Source organism: Ictidomys tridecemlineatus, chromosome Y (genome assembly GCF_052094955.1).
Source record: "Ictidomys tridecemlineatus isolate mIctTri1 chromosome Y, mIctTri1.hap1, whole genome shotgun sequence".
Classification (NCBI taxonomy): domain Eukaryota; kingdom Metazoa; phylum Chordata; class Mammalia; order Rodentia; family Sciuridae; genus Ictidomys; species Ictidomys tridecemlineatus.
The window spans coordinates 16,185,917-16,207,958 of record NC_135494.1 but is presented as its reverse complement, the minus strand read 5'-3'; the positions used below and the strand labels follow the sequence as shown (position 1 = coordinate 16,207,958).

Sequence of the window (22,042 nt, the reverse complement as noted above, 5' to 3'; positions counted from 1 at the left end):
TGGCCACCATTGAGATGCAGAGTTGACCCACACACTAGGGCATGGATGAGTAGCCTGGTTTCTCTTGGCAGCATGTCAGGGGATTGCGGACTCTGTCACCAGTCTCTGTCCCGCAGGTTCTGCTGTAAGGATACTGACTGTTGATATGTATAAGGCAGTGTTCCTCTGGTGAGCAAGTTCCTGGAGGGTAAGAGCCACCCTGTTATCCACATTTGGAATATTCTACAGTTAATCTCTGGAACTAGTAAGATGACTAATACATGCTCAATGCCTAGCTGCTATGGTAATGTCCTTCAAGAGGAGGCTCTATGCTAGTGTCTTACCAGCCTCGGCCTTAATCTCAGACACTCAGTTCTGGAAATAAAGGAATTCCCTTAGACAACACCAATGTGTCACTGTGCCTAAACCTGCCCACGTAACAGTAACTTTATACAATGAGCAATATGTACCAATGATGTCAATGACCTAATGTAACTTATGGATATAAATAAAGCTGGCAGCTTAGATGAGAAGCCCATTTTACTTTGCCCCTACATGATGCTCGCTTTTCTGTCTGTCTCTCTTTTTGTTTTTCTTTACATTCTGCTGATGGTGGTAATGGTCTCCCAAGGAGAGAAGCAGAAAGGGGAGAAGGAGACTTAGTCAAAACTTTGTCACCAAGAACATGATATCAATGTTAAAATAGAACTCAGGACCTTGGTGGTGCAGAATACTAGGAGCTTCGAGGTCACACTGTACCTCAGCACATGGAGAGATGAGCAGCTGGGGGCTTCAGCAACTCTTCAACCTGTCAGAGAAGCAAGGTCACAGAGCAACTGCCACCTCCAAACTTGGACAGACAGATGGGATTGTACACAACACACAAGTCACAGGGCAGAATCCCTGAGCAGACACGTCTGTGAGGATCAGTACAAGGTGAGAAAAACAAACTGTACCTGGCAACTTGCTGGTGGTTCAGCGTGACCCAGTGTGAGAGTCAAACCCAGGAGAACCGAGTCCAGGGGCCCAGTCTGTGGGTTTCACTCTAGGAGTCCCAGCAGATGCTGACAGAATATGTCCCATTTTGCTTCTAGCAGGAAACGGGAAAGTTAACCATTCTAACTTGTTCAGAGCATTCTGTTCCTGTTAACAAGGCCTGTCCTCGGGCGACAGGCAATTTCACCATGACCTTACCCTCCAGGATTTCTTCACTCTCCTGTCTGAGGGAAGAAAACACTCATCCCAGGTCTTTCAATAAGAAAGGGAGGTGCTCTCCTCAAGCTCCATCTCTCCATCTTCTGTACCGACAGGGAAGGGGCTCCTGAGAGGCAGCCAGTAAGCACCACGGTCCACAGGTGCAGACTCAGGGTGGACTGAGAACTAATCATGTGGACAAAGAATGCACCATCTCCACACCCCTCCACTGCATTATCCAAGGCCAGTTTATGGGGTTTCCTTTTAACTAGGACATCATGTCCATTTTCAAGAAAAATATTAAACAATCTTACACCGCCCCTCCCCCCCCCACACACATAGTTTAAAGACACAAAACATGTATAAGAACTGAAGTCAGATAGGGAAAGACCTTTGGAATTATAAGACCAAGAATTTTAGAAAACTAGGATTAGCCTGCAAGTGATGTAATAGGGAAACTGTCACATAGGGAAACATGGTTTGTGTATTCTTTTACTTAAGTGAAATGGATGACAGCAATAATATGAAGGGCAGGAAGAAGAATTTAGAACTAATTTTATTACACATTCCTTATTATCCCTGAAGCAGTATAATTTTATTGAAAAATGGACTTAGAAGTAGATGCAAATTTAGGGAAACCACTAAAAGAAGTAAATAAAAATATGTTATATGCTAATAAGGGAAAGAAAAGACAATCATATAAAAAGTTTAATTAATATTACAAAAGGAAGAAATATGACAGAAAATAAATGAGCAAAAGCTAAGAGCACAAATTGAAAAAAATGACAAATATCATAAAAATGCATTCCACTACATCAATAATCACTTTAGGTGTCAAATATCTAAATTTATCAATTAAAAAACAGACTGTCAAAATGATTCAAGGAACAAGGCTCAACCGTGTGTTGTCTATTAGAAACCCAACCTAAATGTAAGAAGATATAGACTAAAAGTAAATGGATAGAGAAAGACAGACCTTGCTAGCTAAAAAACAAAGTTGTAAGGATTACATTAATTCCAATCAGAGCACACTTCAGAGAAAGAAAAATGGCCAGGGATAATGAATCATTACATAATTACACAGGAGTCAACTCTCAAAGAAAAAATAATTCTCGATGTATGTGTATGCATGTATGTGTATGCACCTAATAGCAGAGAGTCAGAACAAGGCAAAAAACATAGGAAATGCAAGGTCAAGTAAATGAATCTACTCTTAGAGCTGTAGACTCCAACAGTCCTCTATGAGAGATGGAGAGATTTAGCAGGTACGTAGGAAAATGAGTAGACATAATTGAACTCAATATCACAATCCACCAATTGCATATGATTGGCATCTGTATACTGCTTCATGCAATAATCAGAGATTATAAGTTCTTCTTAAATGCACATGGGACATCCACCAACATATACCATATCCTGGGTCATAAAGCACATCTGAATAACTGATTGCATATACGACAAATAAGGAAACATCTAAAGTCATTAATATTCCACAGTAGAAAAACTGGGGGGAAAAAACAACTTATATCTAAAGTAAGCCAGATATAATGAAAATAATTTAAAGAATTAGACATCAGTGAAATTTAAAACAGGTAATCAATAAAAAATATCAACAAGACAAAAAACTGATTAAAATATCAATAAATATTTAAAATATCAATAAAATTGATTAGCCTATAGCCAGGATCACTAAAGAGAGAGAGAGAGAGAGAGAGACCAGACACTAACTGCTAACATCAGATGAAGGAGAGGACATCACTACAAATCCTAGGGACACTGATGGGACTGGAGCAGGGACAGGGATATTACTGATGATGCTGATTGGCCAGAGAAGGATCTGGGGAAACCATAGGTCTGCGAGTGACATGCCCAGAGCTCAGCCTGGGGCGATTCCTGTGCTTCCCTTCAGACAGAGAAGCATGAGTTTGAGTGGCTGCGTGATCACAGGACAAGCCACTCCACAGGTGCTGGCAGTCACCCCTCTGATGAAGTGACACGGGTGTCTCTTCTCAGCTTCCAGGTTCAAGTGGCTGCAGGGACTCTGTTAACTGTGGGCCACATGTGCGCTCCTGAATGCTGCTTTACTTTGTGGTTTCCAATGACCACAACCTACCATCTCTGAGCTTCCTGCAGTCGTCGTCATCATCATCATCATCATCATGGCCTGGCCTCCAGCTTCTAGTTCCCTTTGGCCACCACACTTCTCTCTCTCCCTCCCTTTGTATTTGGCTTTGGAAGAGCTTCCCACGCCCAGGACTCCCCTTCTTGGTACCCTCTTCCTCCTCAGTCAGTTAAGACCTGACTTCAGTCCTCATCACTCACCGAAGCTGCAAAACCAGCATCAGCAAATCAGCATGGCCGGCCATTGCCAGTGGCATCCTGACTCTATCTCGGGTCTCTTCCGGGGGTGGACACTGCTGCCCACTTCCTTCTGAGAACGCTGCCCCTCCTGCGTGTCTCCTCTCTCAATTCTCCTCCGACTACCTCCTTTCTCTTCCTCTCTTTTACTGTGTGCATTGTGTTCTTACTGCCCCTTAAATATTAGAGACCCGGAATCCCTCTTCAGTCCCTCTCAGTTTTCTTTGTCCCTATAGCTGACATGTGTGACCTATGTCACTATGACCGTCAGGGGTGGTCCTGAGCTGGGTCTACCTGTACAGGAACCCACCAGGGATCCCGGAATTAACCTCAGCTCTGCCATTCTCCGAGAAAACCGAGAAAACCGACCTGTCATTTACAGAAGCTCCCTCCTCAGAGGATCATTATTATCATAATGTCATCATGATCATAACCCCTCCCGGGCTGACCATACCGGGAGAGGAGGTGCACAGAATACGCCTGACCTGCGGGCACCGCGGCTGAGCCCCACCTGCTCCGGCGCGCTGAGAGCCTTCCTGGTCTGCGCAGTAGGACTCAACCACGACAGGGGACAGTCCATACAGAAGCACTGGATGGCTCGTCTACACGCGAAGGGGAGTTGTATAGACATGATGAGATGAGAAAACGCAATCGCCAAAAAATACTGGCCAGCCAGTTAGGGAGTCTCCCCAGGTGACTCCCTAGCGGGGACCCGTTGATGCTGGCCCTGGAGAGTATCCCACCGAAGCCGGGGAAAGATCAAAAGTCAAAATTGGAAGCAGATGCATTAAATTCATGTTCGTTCACACCACCACAAAGTTTAAAACCTGTCATTCGAGAGCATTGTCTGTGGGGCAGAATCCATCTCTGTTGAGAATGACTGGGCTGAGCCGCACCTCCCTTGAGGTTTGAGGCTGACCGGGAAGGAGCAGTGGTGGACCGCTGGCCTAGCCCTGAGAGACCTGCCCGGAGCAGCCCCTCCCAGCCCCGGTAAAGAGAGGCAATACGGAGAGCCTCCATCTGCTCGCCCAGGGCGCTCCAGGTCAGCCTCCAGGGACAGACTCTCAGGCTGTGCAACACTCGCTTGCAGGCTAGGTGTGATGGCGCCAATACAGCGGGAGGGATACTGAGCCAGGCTCACGCTGGGGCGGGTTGAGGAAGGGAAACCTGTGGTGCCATCTGAGGGTAGCAGCTTGTTCGTATGGAGCTCAGACTATCCAAGAGGAAGGACTCCTGGTGCCCACCTTCCTGCCCACACATGCCCGCGGTCAGGGGAGCATGTGTGGGCAGGAAACTAAGAGTTGCAGCATCCAGGCTAGACCTGGCCCACAGGAAACATTCATCCAGCATCAGGAAGCCAAGGATCTATTCTAGGCTGTTTGCAACGCCTGGCTTTGGGCAAGTCACTTCCCTATTCTGAACGTAGGGGTTTTTTCCCTTTCTTTTGCAAATGAAGAAACTGAACCTCGCCATCTCTGAGGCTCCACCTATTTCTTCATTTCCTGAGACCTCAAGGGCATAGTGAGCAGCACTAGTCTCTTTGGGACTGGAAACGCTGCATGTATCCACTTCAGCCACTAGAGGGGGACGTGCGATCGTTACATGGCTGCGATTGTAATTTATTTCTCTTGATTTAAATGTGGCAGCTAGAGGGCACTCCTACCCTGCACTTGCATCTGACCATGCCGTGCAAAGGAATCCTAGATTTCCCCTTTCTCCTGTCAAAGTCAGAGAAAGTCAATTAATCAAAAACTAAGGAGTAACGAATGCTGACTGCCTACCTCCTATAGAAAGTACTTCAGAACGAATGCTGTAAGTAGAACTAAAATCTCTTGAAACTTTGCATTAGCTAATTATGACTGCAACATTTTCTGATAGGGTTACTTATATGATATTTATTCAAAAATGATTAGAAGCTGACAGAATCTTTTCATCTCAGCATTACTTACTGTTTCAGTCAGCTTTTTTTTTTTTTTTTTTTTTTTTTGCTGCTGTGACTAAAGGATTCAACCAGATCTACTTTAGAGGAGGAAAAGTTTGAGTGCTCATATTTTCAGAAGTCCTAGGCCATAGAAGATTGGCTCCATTTCTTGGGGCTCAAGGTGAGGCTGAACATCATGGCAGAGTGTGTGGCAGAGGGAAGCAGCTCACATCATGGTGATCAAGAAGCAGAGAAGGATTTCCACTTGCCAGACACACACACACACACACACACACACACACACACACACACACAAAACCCTAATTCCCCCCTCCTCCAGCCACACTCACCACTTCAGTTACCACTCAGTTGATCCCTATCAGGGGATGAATTCACTGATGGGGTTAAGACTCTCACAACCCAATCTTTTCTCCTCTGAACTTTCTTGAATTGTGTCACACGTGAGCCTTCACACTTACATAAAGGAAAAATTAGTAACCAAGGATCCAAAAGCAGGGCATCCTACTTTGGGTTGGCTCTGGTTTTGGCAACATTACTGGTTTGAAGCCACAGTCTTTCTCTTCTATCAATCAGTCAGTTCTGCCTCTGACACAGAGTCCAGGACAGATCTTCACAAGTCTGATCGTCTCTGTCCTGTTGGCTCTCTTCTCCAAGCTGAGTAGCCACAATTCCTTCAGTGGCTATTTATAGGCTACATCTTGCGTGAAGCCCTGAATTTCATCAATGAGCACAGCTGAGGATCTGCTGAAGGAACAAACATGTGGACCAGGCATTTGGAAACCCAGTGTGGTGAGGACACAGTAACCCAGAAATACATTTCAGTGAACTTGAAAGCTGAAGACTGCCCAGAGAAATAGCCCCTAAGCTGAGAATCATGAGAAGCAAGGTAGGAAAGCAGTACAGGTGGTACCGCACAGGGGGACACTCGGGGGACCAGAGAGGGATGGGAGAGAGCTGGCCTTGAGTGAACACTTTCCATGGTCTGACCCTCTGTGAACTCTGCCTTGTCAGGTCCCTCCATCCTGTGAGCTGCTTAGGACAGAGACTGTGTTACTAAAGTTTCTATTTCCTCCCTTCAACCGCCCTAAACACCTCCCCAGTACATGGAGCACAGTTAACCATAATAGATTTTTGCTGATGAGTGAACCCCTGAGCAGGATAACACTTGTGCAATGTGATGAGCACTGGGTAAAGAAGCTCAGCCCACAGTTGAAGTTCGTTTCTAACCAAGAGCCAAGACTGGTGACCTCTTCCATCCTCGAGGTGCTTATACATACAGATGTTGTTTTTATGCATTGTGACATCATTGAAGCCCTTGGCTCATGATGCAATTTTTCGTTTTTCTCTTCTTCCATTCCAAGTAATGAATGCCTTTGCCCCGAGGAAAGGAACACGAGCCGTACATCCTCAAGCCTCCCAGACCCCCTTCTCCTCTCTCACTGGCATTAGCCACAGTTTGTGGTTTCAGGAGCAGCTTCTTTGGTTGAGTGTGTTGTTCATGGTGTGAAGAGGTGGACGACTGGCCATGAGGACTCTGCCTTCATGAGCGGGATGAAGTGCCCTCACCCAAGGGCCTGACAGGTAGAGCTTCGCCCTCTGCTTCCCACCTTCTGTCATAGAAGGACACAGAACTCTGGAGTCTGCAGAGTTCAAGGCTGTCTTGGAAACGCAGATGGGACTGTCCCCAGACACCAAGCCTGCCGATCTTGGACTTCCCAGGCTCCAAGACCATAAGAAAGGAATCCTTCTTCTTTACAAAGTCATTAGCGTGTGGCTGTCCGCCATAGCAGCACACATGTACTGAGACAGCATCCTCTGGAGAACTGGGAGCCCTCCCCAGCGCAGGCTGCGCTTCCTCCTACACGGCAGCAGGGGGCAGGCATGCCCCACCAGAGTTCCAACTTCCTGAAGGGACTGCCCAGCTGTGGGTTCTGAGCGCACAGGGTGCCCCCAGCCCTGAGTTCAGCAGAGACAGAGGGCTCAGAAGGGAAGAGACAAGTAGGAGAGAGAGGAGGGTGGTCAGCGCTCACCCTGGTTCCTTTATCAGGGCTGTAAGAGAGACAGAAAGGGCCTGAGACTTATGGGCCTGAGTGTTCTGCTCCTGAGCTCAGCATGGTCAAGGCCACACCCCCCAGGACCACTTTGTTCAGCTGCCCAGGAGAAGGGGTAGGGGGTGGGCGTGGAAACAATACAGAAAGTGTCTGCAGAGTTATTTCTTATTTGATCACAGGGCTAAGTTCTGCCATGATCATCCAGTACGGATCCTCCCAGAACTTACCACCCAGGGAGCTAGGCTAATTGGAAGTATCCGACATTGGATATAAAAAAATTTAAATGTACCAGCATAAATAAGGAGAATCAGGTCCGTATTTTAACTACCACAAGCTTGTGTGAGCCAACAGTTGGCTGGTGGTGAGCAGAATTCCTAAACTCATGCCCCTGACATCCCTGGTCACTGCAGTTCTGAGTGGCACACTATGGACCACGGGTCTCCACATAGAGTGTTTTTCTTGCTATGGAGAGGCCAGCGAGAGTCGCTGCGAGTGCTTAACCAAGAGAAGCCTGAGCTGAGACAGCCAGCTGGGGGCCGTTGGAGAAGGTGCACAGACATACCTAACATGGTGGTGGAGAACAGTTCAGAGAACTGACTGGTCCTGTGGTTTGAATGTGTCCCCAGATCCACCTGTGGGAAACTGAATCCCAACTGCAGCCACATTGGGAGGCAGGGCCTCTGTGGCATCCAGGTCATGTGTCTTTGTGAATGAATTCATGCCCTGTGCAAAAGGCTTTTGGGAGTGGGTTCACCTGCCCACTGTTCTGTGAAGACACAGCATCAGGACGCCACCTTGGAAGCAAATAGGGGGCCCTTACCTGACTCGGAACCTGTGGCCCCTTGACCTTGAACTCCCAGCCTTCAGAACTGTGAGAACATAAATTTCTCCTTTATAAATCACCCAGCCTGTGGTATTCTATTATAGCAGCACAAAGCAGACTAAGACACTGGGGAAACAATTTTGTTCAAGACAATGACAAAATCCTTTATAAATAGAACTGCCCATTCACTGAGCAAAGGTCCCCATTGACATGGGACATTGAGTAGCATGAACATAAACTCTGAGGAATGACCACAGGTCACCACTGCAGTAAGCCCCAACTTACACACTAGGTGAAAGGAAGATGCCTTTGCCATGAATTTATGGTATTTTTTATTTCCTTTATTCAACCAAGAGCCTGATTCTGTTTTAATACCTGGAAGAAGTATACATTAGCAGGGGGAAAAATGACGTTTGTTGCCAAAATGATCACCTGAAAAGAAAGGAGAGCTTGCAGGATCTACAGAAAAGGTGAAAAAGAGGATTACTCACCAAGTGTTTTAAGGGAGGAAGCTGGTGGGGGACGGAGACACCTTCTTTACCAGAAAGCAGCAAGACTGCAGAATTCCCCTCCCCAGCGCTGACAAAATTAGAGAGCCAACATTTAAAACCAATAAAAACTTGACTCACAGCAATCAAAAAGGGAAAGGGACATAAATACACAAAAACGTCAAGAAACTGGGGACTCCAAGTGGAACAGAGGGGCAGCGGTGCTGGGCGACCACCGGCTGGCAGAACCCCCTACACGCCCACCCCAAGTCTGGAGGATTTTCCCTAGGGCACCAGACGTGGGCAGAGCAAATGGGCCCTGCAGGCCTCCCTGGGGTCCTCTCCTGGCTGATGCCTGGTGGAAAGGGACACTAGGGATAAGTGGGAACAGATTGGAGAGGCTTTGGGGTGGACCTTCTCTGCCAGAGTCAGAGCCACACCTGGATTTAGGAAGGTGCACCAAAGCCCGGGTGCCTCCGCTCACACCTGGCAGCCTGGAACCTGCACTCGCACCCCCGCCCTGCTCCTTCCCCTGGGACTCCCCGGCCCCCTGGGCTACCAGAACAGGGCAGTGCAAGTGGAGTGGGCAGGGGAACCCGGGGTCTCACTAAGAGCCGGAAAGGACAGGAGCCTCAGGACTGGGGGTCTATGAGAGTGTGGAAAGCAGGTGATCCTCGATCGGGCATCCTCATAACCTGATTGGGGCGGGGGCGTGTGAAAGGCGAGGAGCTGCAGTCGGAGGCGGAGCCCGTGTGGTGGTCACTCCTGAGTTCTGAGCTGGGCCTGCTTTCTCGGCGCCCCGCAGCCACCACGGAGTGGTCTTCCTTGGTCTTAGGTTTGGGCACAAAGCGGTCTCCTCCATTGTAGATGTTCTGGGGAATTGTCTGTCCGGCAGGAGGACTCGCAGGTCCCGGGTGGGCGCCAGGCAGCCCAAGGCCAGGCCAGCTCAGCCATCAGCTGCCTCTTTCTCTGGGATCACAAAATGCCTGGTCTTCATCAGGTGGCTCAACAGATGCACTGGTGTGTGGGGGCAGGGAATCAAGAAGTCCAAAAGTAAACAGAAAAGTCTATTTACTTTTAGCTTTTGGGACTACTAGCAAAAAGCTAAAAGTAAATAGATCAGTGGAGCAGAGGAAAGGGAAGAGGGGGGAGGGGAGGGGAGGAGAAGGGGGAAGAGGAGAGAGGAGGGGGAGGAGGGAGGGGGAGCGGAGGGGGGAGGGGGACAGGAGGGGGGAGGGGGACAGGAGGGGGAGGGGGACAGGAGGGGGGAGGGGGACAGGAGGGGGGAGGGGGACAGGAGGGGGGGAGGGGGACAGGAGGGGGGAGGGGGACAGGAGGGGGGAGGGGGACAGGAGGGGGGAGAGGGGAGAAGCAGGGACTGAGTTATAGCAAACTACCTTCTGAGCTTTTATAGTTACATCAAAATGAACCTTAATGTGATGTGTAACTAAAAAGAACCAATAAAAAGGGGAAATAGTTTAATTTCATCATCTTTTTTTTTTTTTTTTTGGTACCTCGGATTGAACTCAGGGACACCCAACCACTAGGCCACATCCCCAGCCCTTTTTATAGTTTATTTTGAGACAGGGTCTGGCTGAGTAGCTTAGGCCTAAGTTTCTGAGGATGGCTTTGAACTTGCTGTTCTCCTGCCTCAGCCTGCTGAGGGGCTGGGAATACAGGCGACTGCCACCACACCCAGCTCATATTCCAATCTTTTATATTTACTGTACTCTATGTAAATACAATATTTTATGTATTGAAAAAAAATCCAAGACATCACCCATTTAATGACACAACATCCAGAAGCAATTTTAAAAGACGAATACATTCAATTGCATTAATGAAAAACAAAATAAAAAATTTTTCATGGCAAACAAACAAAAATGACTACAATCAATCAAAAAATGAGAAAGTGGGAAAGTGTATTTGCAACCTATATTACAGAAAAGGACTACTGTCCCTAATATACAAATAACTCTTAGAAATTTAGGAGGAAACAGGTCAAGTAGCCATTGAGTAAATTTAAAAGATAAATGCACAGAAAGTTCATAGGAAAATAATTGAAAAAAAAACTTTGAATTGAGAAAAATTTTTCAATAGGGCTCAAAATGAGACAAGTAAAAATAAAAACTACACCATAATGGCATCACTTTCCTCCAAGTTCACTGGTGTATTCTGTTGGGAATTTGTTTGAAAACAACACTGCTTGCACAATTCTGGAAGTGATATAGAAGCTTCTGCAGAGGAAGTTTGGCGACAACTAAAATGTTGCATATGCACTTTTTATACTCCCTCTACTCTCTCTCTCCCTCCCTCCCTATAGTGAGCACATAGATTTCATATGGTTGGTTTATTTTAATCAATACTTCATTTTGTCTGTAATTCCAGCAAATCAGGAGGCTGAGGCTGAGGCAATGTGAGATCAGCCTCAGCCACTTAGCAAGGCCCTAAGCAACTTAGCAAGACCCTGTCATAAAATAAAAACCCAAAGTTCCGGAGATGTAGCTCAGTAGTTAATCGCCCCTGGGTTCAATCTCTGCTACACAGAAAAACATTTTACATAGGTCTTTTCTGATGTTCTTTCTGTCTGCTGTGGTAAGACCCTATGTCCTTTCAACTCAAGTCTTTACTCTTTGATAACTTTCAGCTTTCTGGCATGAAAGTTGTCTGGGCATTGTCCTGTGTACTTCCTGTCCCAGTCCTGGAATCATCCCTTTAAGGAATCTCGGCTCCTCTCCTGGAGATGATTGCTCAGGGTGCCTGGGTTCCGGCACAGGCATGGCTGTTGGGTTGTATTGCTTCTGTTTTCAGCAGAAAGAGGAAAACACTCAGGTTCATTGAACAGCAATAAAAGCAACCAGTTCACCAACTGCTTAATATGAAAATCAGCAGTGTAAAGGAAAAAATAAGCATTTATCCTGATTTTTCTGTATGAAGCATCTGAACAAATCTTTCCAAGTGTTGAGGACACTGCTACAAGAATGAACAAAGTAGGAAAATCACGGTTTTCAAGACCAGACAAGAGCATTCTCCAGCAGCAAAGTTGAAGCATTTAATTATCATCCATCACCACCTGAATGTCTTTGCTGATCTTAGCGTCACTATAGTTGGGACATCAGCTGTTAGGCACCTCTGTAATAACAAGACACAAAGCAATATGACCCTGCCTTTGACGCATCCTTACCCTGAACATTCAACATGTAGATACGAAGCCTGAACAACTAACTTCCCTAACAAGCAACGTAGAAAATGGAGAAAGAAGATAAATGCCACTACAAAGAATCAAACAGGTAGCTATAGACAACCAGAGTGGCTAGGCAACTAACGTTTCTGCAAAAGGTCATCAGCGTCAGCGTGGGGCTCAGGGAAAGAAGGGGCACCCTAGAGACTCAACAGTCTTGCCAGCCAAGCACAAGGTGTTAACCCCACAAACCAGCTAGAAACGATAACTCCAACATAGCCAGGGACATTCAGTTAGGATCCAGGTGATAAGTGATACCAAGGAATTCATGTTAATTTGTTAAGTAAAATAATCAGGGTCACATTATGACTTTTGTGGTCACAGGGAATTTTTGTCTTTTTGAACTCCTTCCTACATAAAAATGTCCTTCCTCCATAAAAATGGTGTTCAAAGTATATTTTATGATCTCATTGGCACAAATATTAATATAACACCAGTGTAGATTCAATGTCATATTTTTGGTATTATTTATTTTTCTGACTTTGAAAGAAATAAAAACATTTCTTTTCTGGGCTCCTGTCGGTCCTGTGGGTCAAGGCAGAGTGCTCCAGGGGCGAATCATCCCTGATGATAATGCCACAAACAACTGAAGGAATGCCTTCAGAACCAGCTTAGGTGCTAAGGTAAATGAATAAGAACTTAGTTCACAGAGACAGGAGCTCAAAGATAAGCACATAAAACAGAATATGCAAATATGCCATTCTAAGGGGGGAACTTGAGAGCCCAAGTAATCAATGTAGAAATTAGAAACAGCAAGGAAGAGAATGGTCATCACTAAAAAAAATGCTGGCAGCATTAACACATGGGTGACGATCACATTGAACTCAGAAAACAAGGACTAAGGCTAAGGAATCAGTCTAAATAGCCTCAGTGCTATTGCTGATCCACAATGAAGTGGCGCTCCCATGGGTCAGAGCTGTGCTCTTCTGCATGAGCCATGCATGGCCTATGTCTCCCTAAAAAGAGCAAAGGGCAGCCCGGGAGGGATGCCGTTTCCCAGTTACTGTCAGACCACTAGCTGGTAGTGTACAGCCCTGGAGAGTCTTCATCTCCAATTAGTATAAGCCAATGGTGATCACTGTATATCTGGGTCCACGAAGGAAACAGACCTCAGGGGAATCTCAAGACAGGAGGCACTGCTATTTGGGAATTATGTGTATAGAGTGGGAGCTGGCAATGCAGCACCTGGTGCCTAACTAGTACGGTAGCATTTCCATAGGGCAGACAACCAGGTAGTGCTTGGCCCAGGCACATGCCTTCCCATACAAAATCCCCATCCAAGCCTCTTTCCTAATTTCTATCCCTTACCCAGCCTCTGTAGAAAGAGGTAAAAAGGCAGAATTCTCATCCAACAGATAAAATTACCATCTCTATGAGAGCATAACTGTACATGTGTGATAAAGAGACTTGGGAGCAAGTTCTCTGGTTCCTGCTAGAGTGGGGTGAAAGGTGCCAAGCATACCTTACTTCTCTGATCAACGATAAAATTGAACAAGATGCTAAAGCAACTCTTCTTCAGGCACCGGACAGCAGACAATAGAGGAATGTGATCCTAGAAAGAAAGAAAAAAAAACACTCAATGTAAGTCTTCCATCCACCCCATGTTCCTGCTTAGGGTCGTTTTCCAAAAAGCAGCTCTAGGAGTTCAGCCCAGGGCATAGTGCTCTGTTTGAAAGGAGGAAGCAGATATGACAGATGGAACTGACCGAGAAATATCCCCAGAAAACTGCATTTTAATTCACTTTGAATCTTGGCCAAATTCTAAAATCCTGGCAGAGAATAGCTACCGGGGATGGGGACAGCATTGTGAGCTGGCCAGAGATCCCAGAGATCACATATATTGGGAGAGTTTGATATTCTGACCATTTAAAAGGAAGAGATCTTGCTAATAATCCTGGGCATTTAATTTAGATTCCCCCCAAAAAGGCCATGATTTTAAGAGTAAGGTTTTCTCTAACTAGAGACTAAGAAAAATTCCAGACCTGCCCTGAAGTCTACAGTGAGATCCAGTCTACATACCAGTAAATTAATAAAGCCCACAATGAGATCCAGTCTACACGCCAGTAAATTAATAAAGCCCACTACTCTCTAAAAGAAGACAGCGAAATCTGGACTCCCCTGACGAGTGCTCTGGCTTGAGTAGGTGTCCACTCCAAAGGCCCACGAGTTGAGGCTTGGTCCTCTGGGTCCACTGTTGGAAGCAGCACTGTGTGGGCATGGTCAAAACTGGGCCACCCTCTTTCAGAGCATGGGGCCCTAGGCCAGCAGCCACTGGACAGGAAGCCGGAGAATAGCCAGCAGGAGGGGAGTGGCAGTGGCACCAGGGTCCCAGGCTCTGGTCTCCCTGCTCCCACACCTCAAGGTCTGGAGAGTGTGCCTTTGATGACACAAGGCCAGACTTCCCAACAGTCTGGATTCTCAAGTGGCTTATTTAATTTGCACAATCATTCTTAGCAGTTACAGCTACACGAACTAGTAGATAACATTAAGAAAAAAATGTTTTTTCTATGTGGTGACTGCCTTTTTAAATGATGATAATTGCCTTTTTAAAACAAGTTAATATTCTCATAATACTCTTTCTCTTTTGTTGGTTGGTCAAGCCAGACTATTTCAGTCATGCTTTTAAATAAAGAATCAAATCTTGGTTTCCATTCTTGGGCTCATATTTCTTTCTGTTTCCACTTTTTTTACTCTTTTTTTTTTTTTACTGGTACAATTATTATTATTTTTTTGCAAGGGCTGACTGATTTGTTGATTTTCTAACCATTTTAATTACTTGGTTAGGTGTTCCATGTAGGACTGTATTTTTCTTTTTCTTTATTAATGCTACCTATTTTAGCCTTTCCTGCATGCTCTCTGGTTGCTAGTTTTATTTCTGGTCTATCTATCATCCCCGGAGAGTTTGATGCCTTGTTCCTTTAATTTGTGATGATGAAGTTATTTAACAACGCATTTTCTTTGTTTGCAGGTTCATTTGTGTGTGTGTGGCAGAACTTGATACTGTACTCTGACCACATCTGCAAAAGTCGAGGAAACCACCAAAAGCAATGCCCAGCTTCCACCTCCAGGAGCTCTCGGTAGGACTCCCAGTGAGAGGCAGGGAGTCCTCAGCCCATCCGCATGAGACCCTGGGGTGTAACTCAAGGAGGCGTCCTGTGTTTACTGCAGAACTCTTCACCACAGCCAAGATGTGGAATCAACCTAGGCGCTCACTGGCAGATGGACAGGTCAGGAAAGCATGTTGTACATACACAATATTAGCCACAAAAAGAAAGTCCTCTCATTTGCAGCAGAGTGGACAAACTGGAGGACATTAGGTGACGTAAGTAAAGTATGCAATACACATACCGCACATCTCCTTCACATATGGAAGCTGAAACATTGGTCTTGGAGAAGAGAAGAGTGGGAGAGTGGTCACCAGAGCCTGGGTGAGAAGGGGATGGAGACAGGGGGCTGATGGCCACGGGGTTCTTCTGGAATACGCACGGGTAGGAGGAATAATTCCAGTGTTTGCAGCACAGTGGGGTAACTATGGTTGGCAACAATAAACCGAATATTTCAAAACAGCTAGTGACCCAGGAATCACACTGTTATGTATTTTCCCAAGCGAACAAAAATATACTCTCATAAAACTTTGTGTGTGTGATTATTTTAGTCATAGATTTTTTGCAGGAGAAAAAAAAATGGAAATAACCTAAGTGACCATAAACTAGTAAATGGATAAATTAATATGGTCTATACACTCAGTGGAATACTACTTGCCAATAAGAGAGGACAAACTACAGGTGAATATAACATCAAAAAATCGCAAAAGCATGTTAATTGACAAAAGAGTTTACATTGTATGAAAAGTTAACATTTGTATGAAAATCTAGCAGTTCAATTAGTGGTTGCCTGAGGTCAAGAACGAGCAAAGGGAACTGAACCTACATTGTAAAAATGTTACGCGATGATGAAGATATTTTATATAATTTTTTCCTACAAATCCTTCCTATGTTTATTTTAAAACATCAAGTCATATACTTTCAATGTATGAATTTTACTACTCCAATTCAAATATACCATAATGAAATTCAGAGTATGTGGTCAAGCTATCATCCAGCATTGTCTTTTGCTTATCTAACAAATGTTGACTGTTATAAATTGAATTCACCCTCTGACACTGTTTTCTTTCCTAGACTCTCAGATGCAAATACATTCTTAAATAGCTAAAACTCAAGAATTGCCACCCAGTCATATTAATCCACTCTCTTGGCAATGTGACGAATTTCTCTCTGGCTTTGTTTTGTTCCCTTTTTGTGGTACTGGAGTCCAGTGGCATTCTCCTACCAAGCTGCATCTTTAGGGCTTTTTCAGTTTTTAAATTTTGGGATAGGATCGTGCTAATTTTCTCAGGCTGCCTGTGAGTTTCTAGGATTACAGGTGTGCACCTCCACACCTGCTGCAAATTGACTGAGCTAAATATGTGCACGTGTCTGGGGGGAAAAACAGCTAGTAAAGGAGAGTTTGAATGGTCCTAGGAAAAGTAAATGTCTGAGGTAATAGATACGCCAAGTACCCTGATCTGTTCTGTGCATATTTGTATGCATGTATTGAAGTACCCCATAAATATGTACAATGATTATATAGCAATTAAAAATGTATTTAACTTTTTTAAAGTACCTCTTCATAAAAGTCCTGAGGAAACCTCAATATTCTTGAACTCTGGCAACTGTGAATTATAGAATAGGCCCTCTCACAGGGCCAGGAAAGTTCTCAGCCCTCAGCGCACATCAGAATGACCTTGTGACTTTTTAAAGTTCACCACCTGGGTGCCCCCAGTGATCACAGGGATCCAGGGCCAGGTTTTCAGATGGCTCTTCCCAGCAGCAAGGCTGGGGGCCAACAAGTCAGGCATGAAAAACGTTGACTTAGAAGGTACAGTTGCTGGGGAAAGGGATCCTTCCTGATGCTGAGGGCCATGAGAGAGGCAGGGCCGGCACCAGTGGAGAATAAACAGTGGGGAAAGATGTCTGTGGAGGCCCTTCTGAAGGGACAGACAGCATGAGGAGGGCACTGGGCAAGGGCTAGGGTCCATCAGCCCCTCTGCCAGCTCTACTTGTGTCCTGTACTTCTTTCCCAACCTGAGACAAATTGGCAAGGACAGTAGCTTTACACCCATGATTGTTTTGAAAAAGGTACTGCTTTTTAATAAACGTAAGATTATATTCTCATTCGTTCTGTTTTTTCTTTCCCTTGGGAGCTCCTGTGCCTTGAGGGTTAGTTCTCCTCCACAAGCCTTCCAGGATGTCAGGGTGGTTGTGAAACTGCCCTGTTGCCTGCATTGTGGAAACTAAGTCACCTGCTTCCAGCTCCCTCTTTCCCCGATTCTGTAGGTCCATTTGCAGTCATCTTCGTTCTGCTGTTAATGACTTTTGCTTTCTATATGAGGTTCTAATTATATCACGTCCAAGAAGCCAATTCTGTAAGCTTTTAGGTAGAAGAGGCACAATGTCCTGAGCTCATCGTGTGATCCTGGACAAGGTCCCGGCTGCCCGGGCCTCTTGCTCTTCCTCAGGTAATGAGGTGAGCATGACTTCGAGCCAAGCAGGCAGGTAGGAGGTGAGAAGGAGCCGGCTAAGTTTTCCTGCTGTGATTGCCTTCTTCATTTTTTTTTCTTTTGCAGGCCTTGGGGTGGAACCCCAGGGCCCCAAGCATGGTAGGCAAGTGCTCTGCTGCTGAGCTCCACCCCAGCATGTCTTCAATTTTAAGCCATCTGGAAAGCCCATAATAGCAAACTTTCCTCGTTTCCTGCTTCCCTGCTTGCTTGATTTCCCCTTCTCGCCTTTCTCTTTTTACTCTCTTCCCATCCTTCTTTCTGTCACCGTCTTTCCCCCCTCTCTTCCTTTTATATTTGGCTTGAAACTCAGAACTGAGGAGGCTCAATAAGGCGGCTTGTTCATGATGCTGTCTGATCCAAGTTGAAATCTCTCAATTTTTTCTTGATATTTGATCACAGATCTGAATTCACAAATATTAGCAGAAAAAAAAAAGAATTCAGCATTTTTCTTTCCAATCTGAGCCCATTGATTCCAATCAGAGAGATTCCAGCAGTAAGGGCTTTATCAATAATGACAGCTTGAGCCCTTAATGATCAGCCCCGACTGGACATTCTTACAGCCATCCAGACCTGCCCAGCCCACGTCCGTGGTACTGTCACCTCCAGAAGCTGCTCCCTGCTCACGACCTTGAGTGCACTCTCATCTGGTGATTCTAGTTGCTGAGCCTTGCTTCCTCTTCTTGCTAGCTCAATAAAAACCCACCATTAGCCAGTCCAGTGCCGGGGCTCTCCATTGGTGTTCGCACCACATGGCCATCACTCTAGCCCTGGAGACAAAGATTTCTACTGTTTAGGACCAAGAGAAAGGTACTAGCTCAACTGTCTGCTTCAAGAGAATGAAGACAAGCCACAGATTGAGAAAACTTTGCAAAAGACATTTTAATAAAGGATTGCTACTCAGAATATGGAGAGAATTCTTAAAATGAACTTGGAAAGAAAACAAACCTTTTGGTGCAGCCTGTGGGTCAAAGGCCTGATCAGATAACTCACTAAAAATGGCAAACAAGCATATTAAAAGATGCTCCACATCAGATGTCATCAGAGAATTACAAATTAAAACAATAAAGAGACATCACTGGGCACCTATTAGAATGGTCAAAACCCAGAACGCTGACAGTACAAAGTACTGATGGAGCTGTGGAGCAGCCAGAACTCTCTTGTATTAATTCCTGGGGCAAACTGCAAACTAGTAGACAGGCAGTTGGGCAGTTTCTTACAAAACTAAACATATTCTTACTGTACAATCCAGCAATTGCACTCTTTGGTATTGACCTAGAGGGGTTAAAAATGTGTATCTACATAAAAACCTGAAAATGATGTTCACAACTTTATTCATAATTGCCAAAACTTGAAAGCTAACAAGATGTCCTCAGGATAAGTAAACTGTGGTTCATCTAGACAATAAAATATTCCTTAGTACTAAAAAGAGGCCACAAAAAGAGGTGGATGAAGTTTAAGTGCACATTGTTAAGTGAATGAAGCAAATCTTAAGACTATATACTGCATTTCAACTAAAAGGCAAAACTGTGGAGACAGTTAAAAAAAAAAGTTCCAATGGTTGCCAGAGGGAAAGGGGAGAGCCCTCTGGAGGAACAGACAGGGTAAAGAGGGCACAGAGGATTTTGAGGGCAGTGGAAACCACTCTTTTGTGATACTATAATGGTGATGCCTGCCATCCTGGGTCTACCTAAGCCCTCAGAGTGCCACCGTCATGGACCGTAATGCGAACCATGAACTTTGGGTGGTAACAATGCATCGCTGTAGGTTCATCAATCCTAACACACGTAACCTCCTGTGGGGGAGTTGGTGGGGCAGGGATCCTATGGGAAGTCTGTACTCTTTGCTCAAATTTGCTGAATGTAAAACTGCTCTGGAAAAGAAAATCCATGTTGAAGGGGAAAAAAGAAATGTCTACAAATCACCTTTTACTCCTTGTCACTAGGATGGGCCTACCTTGGAGCAAGGACTCACCTGGAGGAGGAGGCTTCACGGGGAAAGCAAGCGAGACAGCCAGGCATTTTCTAGTATGCGTGTCACTGGAGAAGTTGGGTCACCTTCACCCTACAACAAGCATCGTTGGCCGTCCCTCAACCAACCTGAGGCGGTGGCCACAGTGCTCCTCGAAATCTTCAAGCTCAACCCACAGCTACTCAAATCCACCAACGGGACAAGGAATATGGTCAGCTCTGCGCTCTTCCTGGGTATGACGAGACCTCGCAGGGCATGTTGGCTGGCTTGGGTCACGCCAGCACCCTTGGCCCTCACTTGGGTGTTACAGTCCGTGATGACTGTCTTCTGGTGAACTGCTACTGTCTCTGGGTTGAGCTCTTCTCTTTGTATGACACCCCCACCACACCAGCCACTGCTCCCATTGGTCCAATGTGACTCTGGTTCGACCAATCAGAGCCCTGTATTCCCCTCCCACAGCGATTGGCTTCAGGAACTAGACCACCAGAAACCACACCCCTAAACTCTTCTGCCATTTGAGCCTATAAATTCCCTCCGGCCTGAGCGGTTTGGGGTTGGATTTGCGGTGCAGATTCACCCACAGGAAGCCTGGCACCTGCCAGGGGGTGCCCATGGAAGGCAGCTGGTGAGACGCAGGAGCCTCTCCCTTGGCCTCAGGGTGTAGGCAGCTGCTTCTCCTGGAAGCTTCTGGAAGAGAGGTAGCTAAGAGGCCAGGTAGAGTGGGATGCCTGAAGGCAGGACAGGTCCATGAGGGGCCACCAGAGTGAGCCTCCCAAAGCTCCAGATCCGCCTCCGCAGATCAGGCCTCCACCCTGACTCCCCTCTGACCTTTTCTGTACCTCCTTTTCCTCCAAAGTAATAAAAACAGTTCTGTGTTCCTTCCCGTGTGTCGCTTTTCAAACCCAGCCAGCTCTTTCTCAAAATACCCAGCACTTTGCAGTCTGCTTTCTCCTTCTCCCTTCACAGCCCACCAGAGCAAAAGTCAGCCCGCCCACCCCCAAATCAGCGCTCTCGTACTACCCCGGAATTTCTGGAACCCTCGCCCTGAGAGTCAGGCTCTCCCTGACCACCCTCAGCTGAGGCCACGTTTCCCACACGCTTGGCAGTCCTCAGCTCTGGTGGTGCACTAAATCACTCACAAATATTGGACCAAATACGAGTTCTGGACCCCATCCACAATTAGGATTGAGTTGCTCAGGCACCAGGATTTCATAAATTCCCCAGGTGACCCAAACGTGCAGCTCCGCAGTGTGAGTGTTTAGTTTCTGGGGCTCTATCATCATGACTCCTTGCACCTGCATGAAGAATTTAGTGAAAAGTCCAGACACAAAGTCTCAAAGAACGTTTAAGACTAAAATCTTCCAGTGGATTCCACTGTACATGGAATGTTCTAGAAGGCTCTGCATGTCTTGACCGTCTCTCCTATTGTAGCCTAGGGGCTCCCTCCCATCCCCCCTGCTCCTGGGGACCTCCTATCTGGGGCCTGATTCCCACTCCTCGGTCAGTTCTGGGATTAAACACCCTTCTCAGGAGGCCTTCAGTGACACCTGGCTGAAGTGTTTCCTCAGCAGTTGCTCCAGTGAATTCTTTTGCTTTATTTGTGCTTCATGCTTTATTTTCATAACATTTAGCACTAGGTAAGGAAGTTATCTTGCCTTTTTCTGTGTGTAGGTACTTATTTTTCATATCACTTCCCACCCACCCCCCCCAGAATTTCACTTGTATCCCCAGCATATGGGATCCGGGAGTAGAACCTGTGTTCACTAAGTGAATAGAAAAGACCAGAAGATCTATTTCTCATCTAGAAAAATAAGAGACCCAGAATAGCTAAAGCAATCTTTAGCAAGAAGAGTGAAGTAGGTGGCATCACTATACCAGACCTTAAACTATGCTATAGAGCAATAGTAACAAAAACAAAATGGTATTGGCACCAAAACAGACTGGTAGAACAATGGTACAGAATAGAGGACACAGAAACAAGCTACACATAACTACAGTTATCTTATATTAGACAAAGGGGCCAAAAACATGCATTGGAGAAAAGATAGCCTCTTCAACAAATAGTGCTGGGAGAACTGGAAATCCATATGCAACAAAATGAAATTAAACCCCTATCTCTCACCATGCACAAAACTCAACTCAAAATGGATCAAGGACCTAGGAATTAAACTAGAGACACTGTGCCTTTTAGAATAAAAAGTAGGCCCAAATCTCCATAATGTCTGATTAGGCCCCAGCTTCCTTAATAAAACTTCTATAGCATAAGAATTAAAATCCAGAATCAATAAATGTGATGGATTCAAACTAAAAAGCTTCTTCAAAGAAACAATCAGTGAAGTGAATAGAGAGCCTAGATTTGGGGAGCAAAGTTTTCCCACATGCACATCAGATAAAGCACT

At 45.7% G+C, this 22,042-nt stretch overlaps 1 long non-coding RNA gene across 4 annotated transcripts in view; it reads right to left on the bottom strand.

The window, feature by feature from the left end:
* Positions 1-22,042, bottom strand: part of LOC144372053 (uncharacterized) — a 70,541-nt gene that overhangs the window by 30,698 nt on the left and 17,801 nt on the right. For 3 of the 4 annotated variants that reach the window (XR_013432091.1, XR_013432092.1, XR_013432094.1), the window contains one exon: positions 12,514-13,628. This is a non-coding gene — a long non-coding RNA (uncharacterized LOC144372053). Of the gene's footprint in view, positions 1-12,513; positions 13,629-22,042 lie in introns of those variants that run through there. The other variant, XR_013432093.1, reaches the window with a different exon arrangement.